Raw genomic sequence first — 12,499 nt, 5'->3', positions numbered from 1 at the left:
TAATGTTCTAATTTATCTTCTTAAGGAAAAAATAACATGGATTTGAAATTCTGTGGGTTCTAATTATTCTGAATGTCATATGGATTATTCCCTAATGAAATGGAGATCAGATGTCAGAGAGCTGTAAGAGAAAGGGTTGATTGAGCTCATCTTACATCTCAGTGACTGTGCATCAGACAATTTAGTTGAAGGGAGACTCCACTTCAAGGTGGTAAGAAAAGACAGTGGCTTTACTGCATCTAATAAAAAAGGCTGTCTCTCTTAGTACAGTTAATTCTTCTTCCTATGTCTGCAAACAATGAAGGAAGAGAAAGTGACTTGGCCATGACATGGCATTGAGAATTAGGCCCCAGTGACCCAGTTCACTCTTCAGTGGAAAGCCTCAGAAACTGACAGTTTCCTTCCTTCAATAGCACATCTTACAAATCAAGAATGTAAGGTCCAAAGCCCCAGGGCAAACCTCAGAAGCTCAGTAAGCGGCCCAGAAAGGTAAACCCTGGGACTTGGAATCCTCTGTGTTTACCACTAAGTATCATTTCCATAATAGGAGTGGAAGCAAATTACACTATAGCTGCAAATGCCCATCATTCATATTTATACAGCTAAGTGATCTGTCCATTTTATAAGGCTGGGATCCGGAAATCTACCCTGCCTCAACGTCTTAATCCTTCGATTTTTCCCCTTGGTGGAAACTTCGTGTTTCTCTTTGAGAAAGATAATTCTATCCTGTTTTCATCGCTTTCCTCCCAGCAGGCTGCTGTAGAAAACACGCGCGCGTGCACACACATCGCACAAAATGATTTATAAAGATTTCTTTTCACAGTCGCTCCTACCCAGCTCTGAAATTCAGAACCTATATGACTGATGGTGTAACCAGATGAGCGGGTCCCACGTCCGGGAAGGCAGGTCCCCTCTGCCCCAGGTCCCCCTCTCCACCCACGGCGACTTGGGGTCCTCTCTCCGCCTTTGAAAGAAAATGCATTCTTTGCTTCCCTGGAAGACTTGGCAACCCGATCGATCTATCATAAAAAAAGTAAAATCGCAGCCTAGAGACAGGTCTTGCGCGCCACCAACCCAGCCTCCGTGGGCAAAGTCCCAGGGAAGGAACCGATTCCCAGTATTGAATCCTCGGAACCCAGGGCCCAGGAGGCAATGACTGGGCCTTTGCCATCGGTCCCCGCATCCTCTGCCCGTAGTTCTCTCCAGCTCCCAGTCAAGCCGCAGTAAGTGACTTCTCGGAAATCTCAGCAGATTCTGCTGAGCAGGAAGGGAGGAAGGGGTGATGGGGGCGGAGTGAGGTAAGGGAAGGGCTCTTCTGGCTCCTGGACACACACGCGCACACACACACGCGCGCGCGCGCGCGCGCCCCACCCAATGTGGTAGGTGAGGGTGCGCGGTCTTGCCATCCCCTCCTCTGCCTTCTACTAGCGCACAGTGGAGAGACCGCAGCATCTCCAATACCTCCCCGGCTGGGTCCCCGCCCCGCGCCCCCTGCGGGAGTGGAGGGCGGCGGGGAGCGAGGGTGGGGAAAGGGCGGGGAGCGAGGAGGGGCCGGAGAACCGGGGCGGGGTCGCTGCTTCCCTGGGCGCGCCCCGGAAGGAGGGGCGCAGTCTCCGGGCTGGCCCTCGCCCGCACTGCTGCGTCGGGTGTCTGGTTTCCAATTCCGCGGGCTCGGCCGGCTGGGGCTGGGTGCCAGCGGCGGGTAGTGGCAGGCGCCCGCTGAGCAACAGGAACCCAGAGAAAGAGGGAGCGGCAGCAGCAGCGGAGGGGACGCCGCGGGAGAGAGGCCGGGAGCGAGGAGGGGTCCCTGAAGCCCGCCCCCTACCCGGCGCCAGACTCTGCGGGCGCACTGGGTGAGCATGGTCGGCGGGCAAGGTTGCAAGTAAGTGTCTTTTCTCTTGCTCCTCCGGTATGGCGGGGAGGGAAGCCGCCAGTCTCTCGCCGGTGCTCGCCTCGACCGCCACACCCACCTGTGCCTGATTTCACATCTCTCGGGCTTTGGCCGCCCGGGGTTAACGCCACCTGGAAAGTAGAGAGGGGAGAAGTTAGGCGAGGAGGTGCCAGCGACTGGACAAAGAGGAGCTGGAAAGGCACCCGGTCCTTTGCCAGTTTTGACGGTGTGGATCTGCTGTCAGGTTCTGAAAATGTGGAAAGGCAAGGCAGCTGTACCTCATGGTTTACTATTATTTCTTTCTGTCTACGCTAGCTGAGTCGTTGGATGGGTTTCGGTTCCAGGGGTAGGTCGTATTCTTTACGAGCAAAAAGCGTGTGTTCTTTTTCCCATCTGCAAAGGTGAGCGTGCAGAACCAACAGAGCTGACATTACCTGTGGAGACGCCGAGGATGCGCCGGACCCCTTCGGAGCACACAAACACAAATGATTGACGGGACTGCTTAGCCCCATTTCTCGACGCAGTTTTTTTTTCAAACGAATGTGCACTTTATAGTGAAATGCAGATGAGATTCAGAATCATTTTAACTTTTTATCGACTTCAGCTGAAACCGTCATTTAGTTTTAGAAGAAAATAGTTCTTTTCGTCACTTCTGTTAAAGACAAAAGATTAAAGCGAGATTAACATACTAGAAACTTCAGTGCCAACTTTTGTGATTACAGCAAACATATTTCTCATTATTTTAGTGTTTTTTATTACAGTTGCAGCATTCAAAATAATTTATATCTCCTCTGAAGCTAACAGCAGTTTTTATGTGAGAGAAGCTTAGGGGAGGTTTTAAAAAGCTCACTTCAATAAGATAAAGACCAAATCAACATAGGCTTTTAAAAGAATGATGGATTTTCAGTTGTTGAGTGTGAAGTCAATGCTAGAAGGTTCAGGGTTTTTTCAGAAACACAATGTTCTTTTCTATTTCTCCTTTTCTATGGGCAGGAGAAAGGTATTGTCTTTCTTTGGTAATTTAAAATATATATTCATGATTTTTGCTTTAATGTCAATAAAACCTATCTATATATAATCTGCAAACTAAGTCCAATTATTAAACAGTCCATTTTATTGAAAAGTCTTTAACTTATTTTTCCATCATTTAAAACAATTTAAACTAGAATTCACTTTTTTAGAAACTATGTTAAGTAGGGTCTTTAAAAAATTTTATTAATTATTTGAAAGCTAGTCTTATTTGAGCCCTACGTGTGGCATGATCACGATTGATAGAACAGCTTATTTACAACAAAATGCTAGACAAAATATGGCATTTGATATAACGAAGGACGTGCGCTGTATCAGGCAACCGACAGTAGTTTTGCTTAAGGTACGTTTTTGTATTTTGTAGATGTTTAAAGTACTTCTTTATTTAGAGGTCCCCTTTTGAATGTGAACCATTGTGCAATCGTGGGACACCGTGATATATTCTTATAAAAGCCGGGTATATGGTTTGCCATGATTCCTATGGTGCAGAGCAGGGCTTACAGGGTACCTGATGCTTCTGTGGAAGAAAGATGAGTCAGGTCTGGCTCTCTGCCAAGAACATCCTCCTGCCTCTGTGACTCTTAGGACCAGGAGATAATCATGGGAGCCCTCCTGTGGTTGTGCTTCTGTGTTTTTGCTACCTGTTGCTGAGGAGACTTCTGGCAGCAAAGAAAAAGTAAGAAATTCAGAGGTGGAATCATTGGGGTCCCATTCACCTTATTTAATGTGACCAACCAACTTTCTCTGTGGCAAGGAAAAAACATAATCTTGCATTTTTCATGAATAATAAAAATTAATATATACCTAATATCTATTCCTGTTAGATATGTGAAAGAGTGTGAAGTACTGGGAAGAATTATATGTTATTTTTCTAACCCTGTAAAGGAACTTAAAGTTTATTAATATGAATGGGTCATTCTTAATGTCATAGTGGTAATAATTCATGATTTTCCCTAAAACTCTTGTCTCAGATCCTTTTCCCCAGTCTTTGTCATCTGGATTAATGGTTCTACCATCCACCAAGTGTTGATTGCTTTCTCTTCCTCATCATGGCATTTTATCCCTAATCAGTCCATATTTAGATCTCTCAATCTTATCTCCCAAACGCATCTCTATTCAATTATATTTCTCAGCTGTACCTCTTCCACTCTGTTTTCTATATCTACCCTGCCACCAAATTAGTGGCATCATCATAATTTTCCTGGATTCCTGCTACAGCCTTCACATTAACTACCTCCATAGTTCGCTCCCTTGTGATTCACTCTCCATACAAAGCAATGCCATTATGCCTCTCCTTAAGAACATTCAGTGGCTCATAACTACATAGAAAAAAGGAATAAATGCAGAAACACAAAACGATTAATAGCAAATTCCTTCTGGTAGCCTACAGCTCACTCTCTGATCTGGCCCTCCACTACAGTCTCCCTGAGTGCATCTGCCACTAATTTATATGCTCCAGCCACCCTGGTCTTTTTTTTTTTTTTTTTTTTTTAATTTATTTATTTTTGGCTGCGTTGTGTCTTCATTGCCGCACGCGAGCTTTCTCTAGTTGTGACGAGTGGGGGCTGCTCTTCATTGCAGTGCGTGGGCTTCTCATTGCAGGGGCTTCTCTTGTTGCAGAGCACGGGCTCTAGGCACGCAGGCTTCAGTAGTTGTGGCACGTGGGCTCAGTAGTTGTGGCTCGTGGGCTCTAGAGCGCAGGCTTGGTAGTTGTGGTGCACAGGCTTAGTTTCTCCGCAGCATGTGGGATCTTCCAGGACCAGTGCTCGAACCCGTGTCCTCTGCATTGGCAGGCGGATTCTTAACAACTGTGCTACCAGGGAAGTCCCCACCATGGTCTTTTAGTACCTGAAACACATGAAACAATTTCACTCCCTAAGGCCTTTTCAAGTGTTCCCAGTGCCTGGACTATTCCTTCCTCTCTTTAAATGCCTAGCTCCTTTGCAAACTTTAAACTTCAGCTCAAAGGTCTCTGCCTCACAGAGATCATTCTTGATCACCTTTTCAAAAGTAAGCTGTTATCTGTTAGTTTCTGTCTTGCTTCCTTGTTTTTTTCCTCCATAGTGCTTATTACAGCATGCGGGTATTTTGTGGATTTGTGTATTGAGTGCTCCAAATGAATGGGCACCACGTCTTTATTGTTGACCCCGCTTCCATAACAGTACCTACAATGAAGCAGTAGGGGTTTCCTAGATATTTATGTAAATAATAAAGTACAAAGATAAGACTTATTTCACCATAGAGTGCACTAACCCTGCAAACTTACACATTTTAGGATTCAATTTCTTTTTTATTTGTTGAGCATTGGGTATATTTACACTCAGTACTATGATTGTGAGGAGGTAAAAGTAAAATATCCTGAGATGTATTCCCATCTCTCAGCAGTGTAGGCATTAAGGTATTCAAAGGGAAGTAGACTATAACACACCCTTAGAAAGGCAGTGACCACAACTGGATTAAAATGTATTTTGAAAAAACATTGGAGTGCATAAGCCAATGACTTTATGACTTTAGTGTGAGTGATTCCTAATATACAATGATGACCTTATTAGGTTTAAATCTGTATGTTTTACCAAAATTTGAGGGTCACTTAGTAATCACTAAATTTAAAATCTTGTTTTGTAATAAATATGGACACTTGAGTGGGCTCAGTTGATGGAAGTATGGTCAAATGAGGCTGAGTCCATAGATCAGGTGCCAGCGTGATCCAAATTGGTGTTTACTCCAGACTCAAGGGGCAAATAATCTCACAAATGCAAAGTGTTCACTAGGGAAGGCTCAGAGAGACACCATGGACTAATACAGGAAGATCCATCACTATTATTGGGGAAGGGGAGTGGGCTTCAAAATTCACGTTGGTGAATGATAGCATCATACTTATACTAGAATGTATACACACACACACACACACACACACACTTTTTTTTTGAATTTAATTAATTTTTTTATACAGCAGGTTCTTATTAGTCATCCATTTTGTACACATCACTGTATACATGTCAATCCCAATCTCCCAATTCATCCCACCACCCCCCCCCTGCCCCAGTGCTTTCCCCCCTTGGTGTCCATACGTTTGTTCTCTACATCTGTGTCTTAATTTCTGTCCTACAAACCGGTTCATCTGTACCATTTCTCTAGGTTCCACATATATGTGTTAATATACGATATTTGTTTTCTCTTTCTGACTTACTTTGCTCTGTATGACAGTCTCTAGATCCATCCACGTCTCTACAAATGACCCAATTTTGTTCCTTTTTATGGCTGAGTAACATTCCATTGTATATATGTACCACATCTTCTTTATCCATTCGTCTGTTGATGGGCATTTAGGTTGCTCCCATGACCTGGCTATTGTAAATAGTGCTGCAATGAACATTGGGGTGCATGTGTCTTTTTGAATTATGGTTTTCTCTGGGTATATGCCCAGTAGTGGGATTGCTGGGTCATATTGCTGGGTCAATTCTATTTTTATTTTTTTAAGGCACCTCCATACTGTTCTCCATAGTGGCTGTATCAATTTACCTTCCCACCAACAGTGCAAAAGGGTTCCCTTTTCTCCACACCCTCTCCAGCATTTGTTGTTTGTAGATTTTCTGATGATGCCCATTCTAACTGGTGTGAGGTGATACCTCATTGTAGTTTTGATTTGCATTTCTCTACTAATTAATGATGTTGAGCAGCTTTTCATGTGCTTCTTGGCCATCTGTATGTCTTCTTTGGAGAAATGTCTATTTACGTCTTCTGCCCGTTTTTGGATTGGGTTGTTTATTTCTTTAATATTGAGCTGCTTATATATTTTGGAGATTAATCCTTTGTCCATTGATTCATTTGCAGATATTTTCTCCCATTCTGAGGGCTGTCTTTTCATTTTGTTTATGGTTTCCTTTGCTGTGCAAAAGCTTTGAAGTTTCATTAGGTCCCATTTGTTTATTTTTCTTTTTATTTCCATTACTCTAGGAGGTGGATCAAAAAATATCTTGCTGTGATTTATGTCAAAGAATGTTCTTCCTATGTTTTCCTCTAAGAGTTTTGTAGTGTCCAGACTTACATTTAGGTCTTTAATCCATTTTGAGTTTATTTTTGTGTATGGTGTTAGGGAGTGTTCTAATTTCATTCTTTTACATGTAGCTATCCAGTTTTCCCAGCACCACTTATTGAAGAGACTGTCTTTTCTCCATTGTATATCCTTGCCTCCTTTATCATAGACTAGTTGGCCATAGGTGTGTGGGTTTATCTCTGGGCTTTCTATCTTGTTCCATTGATCTATGTTTCTGTTTTTGTGCCAGTACCATATTGTCTTGATTACTGTAGCTTTGTAGTATAGTCTGAAGTCAGGGAGTCTGATTCCTCCAGCTCCGTTTTTTCCCTCAAGACTGCTTTGGCTATTCGGGGTCTTTCGTGTCTCCATACAAATTTTAAGATTTTTTGTTCTAGTTCCGTAAAAAATGCCATTGGTAATTTGATAGAGATTGCATTGAATCTGTAGATTGCTTTGGGTAGTATAGTCATTTTCACAATATTGATTCTTCCAATCCAAGAACATGGTATATCTCTCCATCTGTTGGTATCATCTTCAATTTCTTTCATCAGTGTCTTATAGTTTTCTGCATACAGGTCTTTTGTCTCCCTAGGTAGGTTTATTCCTAGGTATTTTATTCTTTTTGTTGCAATGGTAAATGGGAGTGTGTCCTTAATTTCACTTTCAGATTTTTCATCATCAGTGTATAGGAATGTAAGAGATTTCTGTGCATTAATTTTGTATACTGCAACTTTACCAAATTCATTGATTAGCTCTAGTAGTTTACTGATAGCATCTTTAGGATTCTGTATGTACAGGATCATGTCACCTGCAAACAGTGACAGTTTTACTTCTTCTTTTCCAATTTGTATTCCTTTTATTTCTTCTTCTCTGAGTGTCGTGGCTAGGACTTCCAAAACTATGTTGAATAATAGTGGTGAGCGTGGACATCCTTGTCTTGTTCCTGATCTTAGAGGAAATGTTTTCAGTTTTTCACCATTGAGAATGATGTTTGCTGTGGGTTTGTCGTTTATGGAATTTTGTGAAAAGCTTTTTCTGCATCTATTGAGATGATCATATGGTTTTTCTTCTTCAATTTGTTAATATGGTGTATCACATTGATTGATTTGCGTATATTAAAGAATCCTTGCATCCCTGGGTTAAATCCCACTTGATCAGGGTGTATGATCCTTTTAATGTGTTGTTGGATTCTGTTTGCTAGTATTTTGTTGAGGATTTTTGCATCTATATTCATCAGTGATATTGGTCTGTAATTTTCTTTTTTTGTAGTATCTTTGTTTTTGGTATCAGGGTGATGGTGGCCTCATAGAATGAGTTTGGGAGTGTTCCTTCCTCTGCAATTTTTTGGAAGAGTTTCAGAAGGATAGGTGTTAGCTCTTCTCTAAATGTTTGATAGAATTCACCTGTGAAGCCATCTGGTCCTGGGCTTTTGTTTGTTGGAAGATTTTTAATCACAGTTTCAATTTTATTACTTGTAATTGGTCTGTTCATATTTTCTATTTCTTCCTGGTTCAGTCTTGGGAGGCTTTACCTTTCTAAGAATTTGCCCATTTCTTCCAGGTTGTCCATTTTATTGGCATAGAGTTGCTTGTAGTAGTCTCCTAGGATGCTTTGTATTTCTGCGGTGTCTGATGTAACTTCTCCTTTTTCATTTCTAATTTTATTGATTTGAATCCTCTCCCTCTTTTTCTTGATGAGTCTGGCTAATGGTTTATCAATTTTGTTTATCTTCTCAAAGAACCAGCTTTTAGTTTTATTAATCTTTGCTCCTGTTTTCTTTGTTCTATTTTATTTATTTCTGCTCTGGTCTTTATGATTTCTTGCCTTCTGCTAACTTTGGGTTTTGTTTGTTCTTCTTTCTCTAGTATCTTTAGGTGTAAGGTTAGATTGTTTATTTGAGATTTTTCTTGTTTCTTGAGGTAGGCTTGTATAGCTATACACTTCCCTCTTAGAACTGCTTTTGCTGCATCCCATTGGTTTTGGATCGTCGTGTTTTTGTTGTCATTTGTCTCTAGGTATTTTTTGATTTCCTCTTTGATTTCCTCAGTGATCTCTTGGTTATTTAGTAACGTATTGTTTAGACTCCATGTGTTTGTGTTTTTTACGTTTTTTTCCCTGTAATTCATTTCTAATCTCATAGTGTTGTGGTCAGAAAAGATGCTTGATATGATTTCAATTTTCTTAAATTTACTGAGGCTTGATTTGTGACCCAAGATATGATCTATCCTGGGGAATGTTCCGTGCACACTTGAGAAGAAAGTGTAATCTGCTGTTTTTGGATGGAATGTCCTATAAATATCAATTAAATCTGTCTGGTTTATTCTGTCATTTAAAGCTTGTGTTTCCTTATTAATTTTCTGTTTGGATGATCTGTGCATTGGTGTAAGTGAGGTGTTCAAGTCCCCCACTATTATTGTGTCTCTGTCGTTTTCCTCTTTTATAGCTGTTAGCAGTTGCCTTATGTATTGAGGTGCTCCTATGTTGGGTGCATATATATTTATAATTGTTATATCTTCTTCTTGGATTGATCCCTTGATCATTATGTAGTGTCCTTCCTTGTCTCTTGTAACATTCTTTATTTTAAAGTCTATTTTATCTGATATGAGTATTGCTACTCCAGCTTTCTTTTGATTTCTATTTGCATGATATATCTTTTTCCATCCCCTCACTTTCAGTCTGTATGTGTCCCTAGGTCTGAAGTGGGTCTGTTGTAGACAGCATATATATGGGTCTTGTTTTTGTATCCATTCAGCAAGCCTGAGTCTTTTGGTTGGAGCATTTAATCCATTCACGTTTAAGTTAATTATTGATATGTATGTTCCTGTTACCATTTTGTTAATCGTTTTGGGTTTGTTTTTGTAGGTCCTTTTCTTCTCTTGTGTTTCCCACTTAGAGAAGTTCCTTTAGCATTTGTTGTAGAGCTGGATTGGTGCTGCTGAATTCTCTTAGCTTTTGCTTGTCTGTAAAGCTTTTGATTTCTCCATCGAATCTGAATGAGATCCTTGCTGGGTAGAGTAGTCTTGGTTGTAGGTTTTTCCCTTTCATCACTTTAAATATATCATGCCACTCCCTTCTGGCTTGTAGAGTTTCTGCTGAGAAATCAGCTGTTAACCTTACGGGAGTTCCCTTGTATGTTATTCGTCGTTTTTCCCTTGCTGCTTTCAATAATTTTTCTTTGTCTTTAATTTTTGCCAATTTAATTACTATGTGTCTCGGCGTGTTTCTCCTTAGGTTTATCCTGTACGGGACTCTCTGTGCTTCCTGGACTTGGGTGGCTATTTCCTTTCCCATGTTAGGGAAGTTTTCAACTATAATCTCTTCAAATATTTTCTCTGGTCCTTTCTCTCTCTCTTCTCCTTCTGGGACCCCTGTAATGCGAATGTTGTTGCATTTAATGTTGTCCCAGAGGTCTCTTAGGCTGTCTTCATTTCTTTTCATTCTTTTTTCTTTATTCTCTTCTGCAGCAGTGCATTCCACCACTCTGTCTTCCAGGTCACTTATCCGTTCTTCTGCCTTACTTATTCTGCTATTGATTCCTTCTAGTGTATTTTTCACTTCAATTATTGTATTGGTCATCTCTGTTTGTTTGTTCTTTAATTCTTCTAGGTCTTTGTTAAACATTTCTTGCATCTTCTCGATCTTTGCCTCCATTCTTTTTCTGAGGACCTGGATCACCTTCACTATCATTATTCTGAATTCTTTTTTTGGAAGGTTGGCTATCTCCACTTCATTTAGTTGTTTTTCTGGGGTTTTATCTTGTTCCTTCATCTGGTACATAGCCTTGTGCCTTTTCATTTTGTCTGTCTTTCTATGAATGTGGTTTTTGTTACACAGGCTGCAGGATTGTAGTTCTTCTTACTTCTGCTGTTTGCCCTCTGGTGGATGTAGCTATCTAAGAGGCTTGTGCAAGTTTCCTGATGGGAGGACTGGTGGTGGGTAGAGCTGGCTGTTGCTTTCATGGGCAGAGCTCAGTAAAACTTTAATCCACTTGCCTGCTGATGGGTGGGGCTGGGTCCCCTCCCTGTTGCTTGTTTGGCTTGAGGAGACCCAACACTGGAGCCTACCAGGGCTCTTTGGTGGGGCTAATGGCGGACTCTGGGAGGGCTCACACCAAGGAGTACTTCCCAGAACTTCTGTTGCCAGTGTCCTTGTCCTCACGGTGAGACAGAGCCACACCCCACCTCTGCAGGAGCCCCCCCCCCCAACACTAGCAGGTAGGTCTGGTTCAGTCTCTATGGTGTCACTGCTCCTTCCCCTGGGTCCCGATGCACACACTACTTTGTGTGTGCCCTCCAAGAGTGGAGTCTCTGTTTCCCCCAGTCCTGTCGAAGTCCTGCAATCAAATACCGCTAGCCTTCAAAGTCTGATTCTCTAGGAATTCCTCCTCCCGTTGCCGGACCCCCAGGTTGGGAATCCTGACGTGGGGCTCAGAACCTTCACTCCAGTGGGTAGACTTCTGTGGTATAAGTGTTCTCGAGTTTGTCGGTCACCCACCCAGCAGTTATGGGATTTGATTTTATTGTGATTGCACTCCTCCTCCCGTCTCATTGTGGCTTCTTCTATATCTTTGGTTGTGGGGTATCTTTTTTGTTGAGTTCCAACTGTCTTCCTGTCGATGATTGTTCAGCAGTTAGTTGTGATTCCAGTGTTCTCGTAAGAGGGAGTGAGAGCACGTCCTTCTACTCCACCGTCTTGAACCAATCTCCTCACACACTCTTTGTGTGACAATAAGTCCCCTCTGTTTTTGAGACTGTACTTAAAGATATGAAACAAATAAGTAGTTTTGCTATTAACATTTGGTTGAAAATTTAGGTTTTGGTTAAGCAGTCAGCTTTGATTAATGATATTTTTATCTAGCAAGTGTCTAACCGTATTTGTTTGTTTGTTTGTTTTTGGTAAAGAATTTGGCAATCATGTTTCTTCTTGAAGGACTAAACTATTTCATGAATTGTCGCCAGGGATTTGGTTAAATTTTGCAATTATGGTGGCACAACATGGTTGTTGTAATCTGTTGGAATGCATCTGTGTACTAATTGAAGTTGGGCCTCCATTTTACACATCCCACGTTAGCTAATTCATTCTCACATGGAGGTATTAGGGCTTCCTTCTTCAGAACTATGTAGGATTAGATTACTATTTAAGATGGCAAGGTCATAATGAAATGGATAGTCTAAGATTGTATGAAAGTGATTTTCATATGAGAATTTTTAGAAGAGCATTCACAGACGTTGGGTAGATCACTTTTGTGGAATATGAGAGAACAGTTTTGGTGTCTTTTGCATTCTGAAAAATGAAATTTCTTCATTGAAGGTTTAACTTCCTCTTCCTTCTCTGTGTAGCTAGAAGGAAATGGCTTTAGGCAACAGGGAAAGCCATCAGCTCTTGGCAGCTAAAGGTAAAATGAAGTTTGGGGGAGTGAAACCCTTGAGTGGTGAGGAAAAATGCCAGACCATGAAAGAGGGGCAGGAGGAAGGAATGCCTTGAACAGTGACAATAAACATCATCGGCCACAAACAAATTTGAATTGACGTTGTATATAG

At 41.5% G+C, this 12,499-nt stretch overlaps 1 protein-coding gene across 1 annotated transcript in view; it reads left to right on the top strand.

The window, feature by feature from the left end:
• Nucleotides 1-1,626: 1,626 nt before the first annotated feature.
• Nucleotides 1,627-12,499, top strand: part of SCN9A (sodium voltage-gated channel alpha subunit 9) — a 153,050-nt gene continuing 142,177 nt past the window's right edge. The window contains exon 1 of the mRNA XM_007183216.2: nucleotides 1,627-1,882. The gene's annotated coding sequence lies outside the window, so the exon portion shown is untranslated. The remainder of the gene's footprint in view (nucleotides 1,883-12,499) is intronic.

The sequence above is a fragment of the Balaenoptera acutorostrata genome, chromosome 8, assembly GCF_949987535.1.
Source record: "Balaenoptera acutorostrata chromosome 8, mBalAcu1.1, whole genome shotgun sequence".
NCBI lineage: Eukaryota > Metazoa > Chordata > Mammalia > Artiodactyla > Balaenopteridae > Balaenoptera > Balaenoptera acutorostrata.
Note: the sequence above shows the minus strand (reverse complement) of the source record. Positions and strands in the feature narration are given on the sequence as shown.